Source organism: Cavia porcellus, unplaced genomic scaffold, assembly GCF_034190915.1.
Source record: "Cavia porcellus strain 051 isolate PalLab524CR breed Dunkin Hartley unplaced genomic scaffold, mCavPor4.1 scaffold_26, whole genome shotgun sequence".
Taxonomy (NCBI): Eukaryota; Metazoa; Chordata; class Mammalia; order Rodentia; family Caviidae; genus Cavia; species Cavia porcellus.
Window position 1 is genome coordinate 44,555,040 of NW_026947509.1, and position 10,725 is coordinate 44,565,764.

Consider the following 10,725-nt stretch of genomic DNA (forward strand, 5'->3'; position numbering starts at 1 on the left):
ATTCCCCCCGAACCCTACGCCTCGGGCCCCGCCGCCCCGGCGCCGGCCCCACTCACCAGTCCATTCTCCGCGCGCGGCCTGGCGTGGGCCGACGATCCCCGGCCTCACGTAAGCGCGCTCGCCGCCCGCCCTGCTCGCGCGGCCCAGCCCGCCGCCCTACGGGAGCCCGGGGATGTGGGCCGGGCCTGGGGCCGCCTCTGCTTACCTTTCAGCCGCTTTTTTTTTTTTTTTTTTTTTTTTTTTTTCCTCGTTCCCCCCTTTTTCCTCGGCCGGGCTGACAGCTCAGCGCGAGAGGCGCCGGCTCTGCACCGGGAGGCTCGGCCGCCGCCGCCGCTGCTCCCCCTTGGGCTTCGGCGAGAGCTTTTGCTTGTCAAGCGAGTGGGGTGAGGATCATCATTTTTTTTTCTTTTATTTTGGAAAGTAGAAAGTGCGCCCGGGGTCGGTGATTATGAAGGGGAAATCCCTGAATGTACTCCCCAGCCGTGAAGGCAGGGCTGCCGGCCGCACAAGGAGAAGCAGCAGCCTCCTACAGCACCACTACCGGCACTGCGAGGACATAGCACCAGCGCGCGGCTCCTCGGGCCTCCGAACGACAACTTCCCTACCATCTTGGAGCGACGGAGGGGGCCGGGGGCAAAAGTGCGGCGCCCCTGGTCAAGGCCCGCTTCCGCCCCGGGGAGCCCGCCGCCTGCACCAGGCCGGGCCGCGGGCGGGACCGGGGCGCCCGAGCCGCGCTCGCAGGTGCTTCGGGGCAGGCAGGGCCCCGGGGCTGCTGTTGGGGACAACTCTTTTCGGGACACGGATTTTCCGGTGATGATTATTTTGTATTCTAATTTTTTGCCGTGTTAGGGACCATGGTGGTGTAATTTATTACTATTTATTTAATTTTTATTCAGGCTTATCATGACTTTCTGCATGCCACGTCTTAAGTTCTGGGTCTGTTTGTAGATTTGTAGATCAGTTTGTAAATTTGTACTCCAAGAGACTTCACAGGCACTTTGTCTGCTGATCCTGTGTTATCGTGTGTGTGGGGATTTATTTTCCTCTAATAGATATAAAAATATGTGTTCCATGTGGTCCTCCAAATTGAGAGTGCTGGGAGGCAATTATAAAGGAATGTCTTTTGTCTCCATCTCTCCAAGGAATGTAAATAAATCCTAATTCACCGTCCAGAAAAGGCATAATACAGCTGTTTATTTTCCACAGTGCAAATAAAAGCAGAGATCAGCCCCCAGAGTATAGCTGACCACTTAGCCAAAAATAATCCTAATTCGTTGTGTGCTTCGAGAAGAAAGGCTACTGCAAACCTGGAAATAGATTTAAAGACTGCCTTAGGTTTTCTTTAAGTAAAATTGTTCTTAATTCTATCTAGACATTTGTTTTCTTATCTAGATTCTTTGAAGTTTAGATGTTCAGCGCTCACACGTGTCACTGCTTGCACCCAGTGTGAGAAACGTGTTTATTTTTGTTAGGAGTTAGAATACTGGTTCAGAACACAGGGCTGCCAACCCGAGTGATTTGTCATTCTGCAGTGAAGGTCATGAATTTACTTTTCTTAAATGAGCAAAGCTCAGTAGATAAAGGTGATCAAGGTTAACCCTGCCTGCCAGGAGAGTCTCTTGTTACTCTTCTGACACGTTGGCTAACCCAGGAGGTGACTTTGTAATAGTAGGGTCTTGCATCAGTAGACCATTTCTTTCATTTGAAATCTATTGCAAAGTGTTTAGAAACAGCTAGGGGCTCCTCTTCATAAGGTTTGCTTTTTGGAGCTTCCGAATTTAGAAATGGCCATCAGTTTTACTTTTGTCTACTCTCTTCCTCTAAATTTGGACACTTGAGTATTCCTGGTTTTTACTTCCCTTTTTAATGGGAAAAACTACCGTAATTAAAGTAAAATGAGTTTACTCCTATCCTGGGAGCTTCACATCAAGATGGTTGTACTTGCAGTTTTTTTAAACATCTGGAGTAAAGTGCATTGGTCATTACCAGGTCCTTACTTCCTTAGACCTCTAGTGGGTTTGAAAGGCATATTTGCTGCCAACAACCTCTGCCTTTATGGGCCATCGTTTGGGTTTTTTTGTTTGTTTGTTTTATTTATTTTTCTTTTGAGATAGGGTCTCCCTATGCAGTTCAGGCTGGCTTTCAGCTCACTTTGTAGCCCAGGCTGGCTTTGAACTTGCAGCAATCCTCCTACTTCAGCCTCCCAAGGGCTGGGATTACAGGAGTGTGCCACTATACCCGGCTGGGCCATAACTTTATACACAAGCATTCAGTGTTTGTATTAAGCTGTTTGTCACAGCTTTTCACAGAGTCCCTCATCCTCACGGAAACTTGCTTGTGTGGTGTCTGTTGAGGTAAGGCTACTCTGTAGCTGTAGGATTTCTTAGTAGGTCTTTACTTATATATGACTCCAGTTTTCAGTAATCCATCATTCCAGCTGATAAGCCAAAATGGGGCTGGGGCACAATCCAAACAGAAACCCCACTAAATTTGCAGTGTTGCTGAATTTCTTGATTGGTCAGTTGATCACTGAAGTCATTTCAGTTGCTCTCTCCAATCCTGGAAGCTACACATGCTAACAAAACTCACCGACCAGAATTCAAGGACACCCCATTACACGGGTTTCTGAGGCTCAAAATTTGGCTGAAGTTATTGAATACCTAATGTGCCTTGGTAATAAAATAAAAGTTGTCAGACACTTTTATTTATGTGTTCTCATTTAATTTGACCCAGAACTATGAAAGTTGTATACTATTCTTTCCTCTTTTTCTTCCCCCTTGGATATAGTTAGAAGGTTCTCTCTCCTGGGGGAGAGGATGCGCCTTCCCAGCCCCAAAGCTTTCTTTGCAGCAGGGTTCTGAGTTCTCCCACTTGACAGCTTCCAAGGTAAGCGAGGTGTCACCCCCAACACGGACTCTGTCAGGAGACATTGACTTCCTGCAGGTGCCTTTTACCAAAATAATTTTAGTACCCAGCCTTGGCATTCTCTTCATTCACGCTGACAACTAGTGGTTTAGTCCACTTCCATGAAGGCCAGAAGTAGCTGATTTAGTTTTGTTTTTTGTTTTTGTCTTTTTGAGACAGGGTCCCACTATGCAGTTCAAACTGGCCTTAGGCTCACTATGTAGTCCAGGCTGGTCTCCAGCTCCAGCAATCCTCTTGTCTCAGCCTCCCAAGTGCTGGAATTATAGGCATGCCACACCACACCCGCCCAACATCAGTTAAAATACTGCAAAAATGTTTCAAGTGCAAAAAAAGTAAACAGTTGTGCTTGTCAACTGAGATACAATGTGATAAGGTATTTTGTTTCTGACCCTAACCATAAGCAGTGGGCAGTATAGAGCAGGACCCTATTTATTCTGTTATGCCTTCCTTACAAAAGTGGCTCTCTGGTCCTCAGTTGAAATAGGAAATTTGCCTTCATAGTTTTATTCTAGAATCATCAATCTGTTTTGTCTTGACGTTAATGATTTCAGTTGTGTAAAAAGCACCTGCCTGCACTTCAGGCTCAGTGGCAGAGAGCCCTTATAGGCATTCAGACCTGTTCTTGAAAGGACTTCATTCACACATGAAAGATGAACGTGAGCTGGGCTTGGTGGCACAGGCCTATAATCCCAGCATTTGGGAAGCTGAAGCAGGAGGATCGCTGAGCTCAAGGTCAGCCTGTACTGCATAGTAAGGGGCTGTTTTAAAAAACAGACAAGTGAACAGATACATAATGAATTTGGTCAGATATCCTGGCGCTGACCTGTAATCCCAGCATTTTAGGAGGCCAAGGTAGGAGAACCACAAGTTGGAGCCCAGCTTGGGCAACTTAGTGACAAAGACCCTTTCTCAAGATAAAAAAATAAAAGGCTGGCTAGGTCAGCTCGGTGGGAAGGTCTTAGGCTCAACCCCCAGTAGCACAGAGGAAAAGAGTAAGCAGGGTTAGGGTTAGGGTTACATTTGCTGACAGAATCATCAAGCATCAAATCTAAAACCACTGGCAGCAGACCTAGTTGTACAAACTGGGTGGGTTTTTTGAGAACAGGGATTTGAAACTTCCCTAAGTATGCTGGGTTGTGGCAGCTGCTAGGGAGGCTGAGGCAGGAGGATCACTGGAGCCCAAAAGCCTGAGGCTGAATTGTGCTGTGCTGATGCGGATCAGGTGTCCACACTAAGATGAGCATTGATGCCTCTGCCTCCTGGGCATGGGGCTGCAGTGGGGCACCCAGCACGGTTGGAACTCGGGATTTTGAGCGACAGTGCTCCAGCTGGGGTAACAGCAAGTTCCCATAGAGACATTCTCAGCACCAGAACAAAACAATCCCACAGCAAGGAGGTGGAAGTGAGGTGCCTACAGCCTAGGAGCTTTCAGAACCACTACTGCTAGGTAATCCCAGCTCTCAGGAGGCTGAGATAGGATCTCGAAGAGTTGGAGGCCAGCCTGGGCTACATAGCAAAACCCTGTCTCAAAAAATAAAAACAATACTCCCATGGAGAGACACATTTCTTTCAGCCACATTAAACATTTCTGTTTTGAAAACATTCACTGGCAAAGTTTGTACGTAAAACGGAATAGGTTTTTTGTTGTTGAGACAGGATCGCACTGTGTAGTGCAGGCTGGCCTTGAACTCACTGAAAAGCTCAGGCTGGCCTCCACCTCTTGGAGATCCTCCTTCCTCAACCTCCTGACTGCTGAGATTGCAGGCCTGTGCCACCACACATGGCAAATTTTGCTTTTACTGTAGTGTCCTTGAAGACTGTGTTCCTTGATAAGCATTGTCTTTGGCGGGCCTTTGCATCATAACTCAACTTTAGTGTGAGATCTGTGCACAGCATTGGTTTGTTGTGCTCGAGGATATGAGCCTTGAGCGGGTGACCGCCTGGGCTGTGATCCTTCTCCCAGAGCCCGCAGGCCTGGCACTGTTGTGTGGTCACTTGAGAGGTTGGAGTGAGTGCCCCTGTGCCTGTGAGTACACTGTAGCTGGGTTGTGTCATCCCGAGCCCTTCTGTTGACTCCTGAGAGAAAACGGAAAATAATCCTGTAACGGAAATCGGATTTTAAGTAATGGTTTGTAAAAATACAAACGAAAAACACTCTAAGGCAGAGTTACAGATTGGGTTTGGGTGGAATTATACATCATAACCGACCTTTTCTGTGATTGATAATAAAATAATACACTGTCCCCAGAGTGGAGCTGAGACACTGTAGTAAGGCAGTAAAGCCCCCAGGGACGGCAGGGTAACCCCAGCAGTACAGCGTACCCTGCAGGCCACAGACCACCAAGGACGTGACCACTGTCTCTGTGGGAAATGAATTCCAAAGCAGGACAACTTGCTGCAGAAACCAGAGGAAGATGTGGTGAATCCTACGCCCCCATGCAGGAAGGAAAAGAGCTTCCCATCTGCTGGGAAGGGAAGTTAAGCCGCTGTGCAGTACCCAGGAGAGTGAGACTTCGGTCAGGAAGTGAAAATCATCCTATTTACCCTGTAGCATGGAGGCTGTGGAGTTGCTTTGGTTTGGGATGCTGGGGCTCAAACCCAGGTCCTTCACACAGAGCTTTATTATTGTGTAATTTTGAGAAAGGATGTCTCTAAATTACCGGTGTGTCAGGATCAAATTTGCCAGCTCCTGCCTCACCACGCCTGGCTTTGGCCTGTTTTAAATGAACAGTACAGTATCCTGTGGGCTTCCAATCAGACAACCACACGTGCCTCCCAAGCTCCCCTTTCCTCATCCGCAGTGCAGCAGGACCTGGTCCACAGCCCTCTATCCTCGGGGCCAGCCTAGGCCACTGTGGGCGCTGCTGTGACACTGCCGCTGCCCATCTGTAGGCCCCTGTGGCTGTCTTCACTGCATTTGTGCAAACTGAAGCCAATGTAGAATTTTAATCTGAAAGCTGAGAAACATGTAAAGCCTTACTTCAGAACCTTTTTTTTTGTTTGTACTTGGAATCACACTCAGGACCTCGTGCTTGCCAGGCAGGGGCTATGCTGCTGAGCTAACCCCTGGGGTTCTAGGACCATGTTCTGAAGTGTTAGAGAGCAAGTACCAAGTGAATTAGCACCCTCACGCATTTACTGGCCACGTAACTTTTTTTTTTTTTGTCTTTTTCCTTTTTATCGGTACCGGGGATCGAACTCACAACTGCCTGCTTGCAAGGCAGGTGCTTATGCTGCTGAGCTGAATCTCCAGCCCGGCCATGTAACTTCTATTAAAGTTCCTAGTACTGTTGAGTAAATGAAGGCTTGGTTTTATAAATACAATGAAACTTAGAACAGTCTAGGGAGCGGGCCTGGCTTCTATCTATAAGAGAACCTGATACCACTGGGTTTAAGACCCTTTTGCTTAGCAGGATTTCTGTCTTTAGGGTTTTTTTGTTTGTTTTTGTCTTATAAGATAGGGTCTCAGTATGCAGTTCCAACTAGCCTGGAACTTACAGTGAGTCTCCTGCCTCAGCCTTCTAAAAACTGGGATTACAGGCATGCACCCCCGTGACTAGCTTTAATTGGGTTTCCACTGCTGGCCGCCAGAATGTAGGACCCTGGCCAGGCACCTTGTGCCTTAGGTCAGCTCTCTGCAGACAAGCCTGGAGGTGAAACCTTGGCAGGCACTGTAGGAAGAAAAAACAAATAGTATTGGGACCGACTGAGTTCGGTGAAGGAAGTGGACCCTCTGCAAGGTAAATTCTGTACCTGTCAAGTAGGACTTGGGAACCCCAGAGAAGTGTTTCAGCAGAAAACTACAGACCTACACCAACCATCCTGTCTAGCAAGAAGTGTGTTTTCATGTAAGTTCTGACCATATAGAGTCTATTTTAAAAATCGCCAGAGATAGAATTTGTTTCAGTTTTTGGTTTTTGTTTTTCTTAACAGTTTGAAAATGAAAGACAGGCTGCAGCATCTTTCACGGCAGCAGGCAGGGAAGTGTGGGCCCAGCGGGCCAGTGTGGAGCTGCAGCTCAGGCTCCCAGACTGGCCCGGGCCTGGAGGGCTGCGTGAGTTGGGTACTGGCAAGGCTCTGGGCCTCCTTCCTGCATGAAAGCCAGGAAGGTGCTTGGGTGGTTTCATGCGGAGCCCACAGGGCCCCAGCAGCGCAGCGGGTGTGGAGCAGTGGAAAAGAGGGCGTGCCGGGAATTGGCGGCGGGGTGTGTGTGTGTGTGTGTGTGTGTGTGTGCAGCATGGGCCCCCAAGAAGACAGCACGGCCAAGCAGATGGTGAAGGCTCGTTTTTTACACCTAGACAAGACCTATTTTCTGCTGTGTATTCTAGGAACACCTGGGAGGCACCCACAGTGTGCAAGGAGGATCCTTGTGAGTTCCAGGCTAGCTGGGCTACAACATGAGTTCAAGGCCACCTCAACTGCATATTAACCCTGACTTAAAAAACAAAATGATACATTTCCTATAAACCACAGAGGAAAAATGAGGATCAGGACTGACTAGTGGAGGGAAACTCCACCATTCCCACCATCATAACACACTTGTGTCCGCAGCAATTACCTACCATGTGTCTCCATATTTTAAATGGACCCAAGCAGCTGGCTTCGTTTGTGGGGGGATCCGTAGACGCTTCCTATGGCCCTGTGGCAGGACAGCCAGCCGTGCAGGAGGATGAGGCAGGACAGTCACGTAAGCCTAGGAGTTCTAGGCTTAAGTTCTGTGTGGGCAACAGAAAGACACCTCATCTAAAACAAATTTTGTGCTAGGCATGCTGGCATGCACCTGTAATCCTCCCTGCACTCAGGAGGCTGAAGCAGGAGGAGAGCTACAAGTTTCTGATTTCACCAGTGAACTACTAATGTCATTTCTCCCTCTTGGTTCCAGATAGGCATCACGCAGTCTTTGCTGGTCTTTTCATGACTTTAACCCTGGGAGAGTGTTGCGCTTCGTTTAGGAAGTCTTGTACTTGGGCTTCGTCTGATGTTTTCTCATGATCAGAGGCCAGTGGCCCGTGTTTGTTGAGAATCTCGGATGTGGTGACCCACTTGGGAGTGTGAGGTATCACAGCACTGTTCCTAATTGTACACTTTTCTACCACTGCCATCACGAGTTGCCACAAGCCAAGCAACTTAAGGCCATGCCCATCCATTTCCTCACAGTTTCTGGAGGCCAAGCCAAGGCCCAATCCGGGAGGTTCTCTGCGTCTGCTCAGGTCCACACCTGTCAGTGTCACGGTCTCCTGAGCCAGATCTGGAGCCAGGGTCTTTAAGGAGCTGGGGAATCAGCGCCCAGTGGTCACAGGCGGAAAAGCCCCTGTATGGAAAACTGGGAATCTTTCTGGGCTCCCAGAGCTGCTCCTTCTGAAAGCAGAATTCCTTCTTCACAGAATCCTTCTGGTGCTTCAGTGCTGTACTTAGACCCAGGCTTAAGGTGCTTGTATGATAGGCAGGGCCCATGTCCACAGCCTCCTTGCCTAAACTCGCCCGCGCTGTGTAACACGGTCTCACCCCAGGATTGGATCCTCTGGCACTGCTGGGCATGGTGGTGCACAGCTGTCATCCCAGCCCTGGGGGGCTCAGGCCCTGTCTCAAAACATTTCATCATTATTCAGGGCATATGCACAGCAAGCAGGAATTCTAGGATTTTGCCTTTTACACTTAGCTTGGTGCCTATTAACATGTTTTCTGGGCCTCTCTCCTATAAAATCTAAGGGTTTTTCCTTTTTATTTTATTTTATTATTATTATTTTTAATACAGGGTTTAGCCAGGCATGGTTGTATAAGCCTGTAATCCCAGCACTTGGGAGGCTGGGGGAGCTGTGGTTTGGAGGCCAACCTGGACTGACTGCACAGCAAGACCCTGTAAACACATACATGCACGCACACAGAGTCCAGGCTCTCCAATTAGAGAGTCTCCTGTCTCGACCTTCCAGTATAGGGATGAGAGCCTGCACCACCATGCCCAGCTTCTTCCATTTGTTACTAACGACCTGGAAGGGAGATGCTAGACGCAAATATAGAAGCCGAACTTCTCCTTACCCTGTGTGCTCATTTCCACACTGATCCACAGTCAGTCCCAGTTCCAAGGGTCAGCATGGGTTCCAAGGGTTCAGTCTCTGCTCCTTTGCCACATTTGCAGCCTTTCTCTGCTGTTGGGCAGCTTCACCCTGTTCTTTTTTCCAGCCTCAGCCCCAGCATGAACCACTTATCTAATCCCAGCTCCAGTTTTTTTTGTTTTTTTTTTTTTTTTGTCTTTTTATGGGTACCAGGGATCGAACTCACAACTGCCTGCTTGCAAGGCAAGCGCTTATGTCACTGAGCTAAATCCCCAGCCCCTCAGCTCCAGTTTTAATGCAAGAGAACTAGAGCTTGCTTCACTTGCGACAAATTAGCATCTCACAGGTGAGGAGTGGATTAGCAGAGGTGTTAGTTTCCACTCACTGGCCCAACAGGCAAGCAAGTGCTGAAGGCAGTGTGATGGCTGTGAGAAGCCTGGAGTGGGTCCACGGGCGGAGGCTGGGGGAGGGGAGGGCTCTTCCAGGCTGCTTCTCCAGTTCAGGGGAGTCACCTGCATCCTTCAGCCAACCCTCTCCCACGCGGAGCCAGCAGCAGGGCTCTTCAGCCTCGCTCAGACCCCATCCCCTGCCTCGTTCTTAAGGGGTCCTCTGCTTATGTCAGGCCCGCCCAGATAACCTGGGGTTGTCTCCTTGCTTTAAGATCCTGAGCCACATCTGCAAACCCCTTTGGCTATGTGAGGTGACCCAGCACGGGCTCAGGGTTAGGACATAAAGGTCTCCGGAGCCAGTGCTTGCCCTCCATGGGGATAGATCTGGATCGGTAGGGCAATCTCCCTCCATGTGAGGCCAAAGGCAGCCAGCCCAGGTCACAGGCCAGGCCTGTTAGCCCAGTACATGGCTCTCTGCACATCTGTCCAACCCTTTCTAAAAGTAGGAGTTGTGAGTCCTCCACGAGTGGGAGGCTGGTGATTTACCCTCTAGCAGCAGTGAACTGTCTGTCAGTCCATCTGTCCCACTCCTCCAAGTCTTCTCCTAAGCTCAGATCACCCAGTCCTAGGATCGAGAGCTGGGATTAGCTGCTCTGCCTCTCTCTGCTTTCCAATGTGAATTCACATTGTTGGCTGGGAATTGCTTTGCACTGCCAGAGCCAAATAAAAAAATTTAAATATTCCCATCAGGGCTTGATGGTACACACCTGCAATCCCAGCTACCCCAGGAGCTGAAGTAGAAAGATTGAAAGTCTGAGATGGTCTAGGCAACTTGGTGAGATCTTGTCTCAAAAAAAAAGTTTTTTGGTGGAAAGACAGATTGAGTGCTGAGCCTTCACACTGAGCTGTATCTGTAACCCTTCTGTTTCTTATTTTTGTGGGTTTGTTTTGAGACCAGGTCTTCCTAAATCACTGTTCAGGATGGACTTGGACTTGTGGCCCTCCCGCCTCAGCCTTCCAGAGTGCAAGGATCACAGGTGTGCGTGTGCCATTAGGCCCGGAGGTTCTCTTCACACTCTTTGCCCTGACGGGGCACTTGTTTTCACTCACTTATTCACTGAGTGAACGTCTATGGACTGTCACTCCAAAAGATGTGATAAACAGGAAGATGTAATAAGCCATGTTTCAAAATACGTGGAAACGGCTTTTAGCAGCTTAACCTCAGGGACTAATTCAAGCGTCTGCTCTTTGTAAACTTCCTGTCCATCTGCGTGTGTGTGTGTGTGTGTGTGTGTGTGTGTGTGTGTGTGTGTGTCAGGGTTTCTGCCTAGCAGGGTCCCAGCTGGTGTGCTCAGAGG

General features: G+C 48.9%; 1 protein-coding gene across 2 annotated transcripts in view; it reads right to left on the reverse strand.

The window, feature by feature from the left end:
• The window catches only part of Ino80d (INO80 complex subunit D), a 77,222-nt gene extending 73,704 nt beyond the window's left edge, over positions 1 to 3,518 (reverse strand). Inside the window, exon 1 of one of the 2 annotated variants that reach the window (XM_063237340.1) lies at positions 57 to 3,518. The gene's annotated coding sequence lies outside the window, so the exon portion shown is untranslated. The remainder of the gene's footprint in view (positions 1 to 56) is intronic. The other variant, XM_063237339.1, reaches the window with a different exon arrangement.
• Positions 3,519 to 10,725: the final 7,207 nt, after the last annotated feature.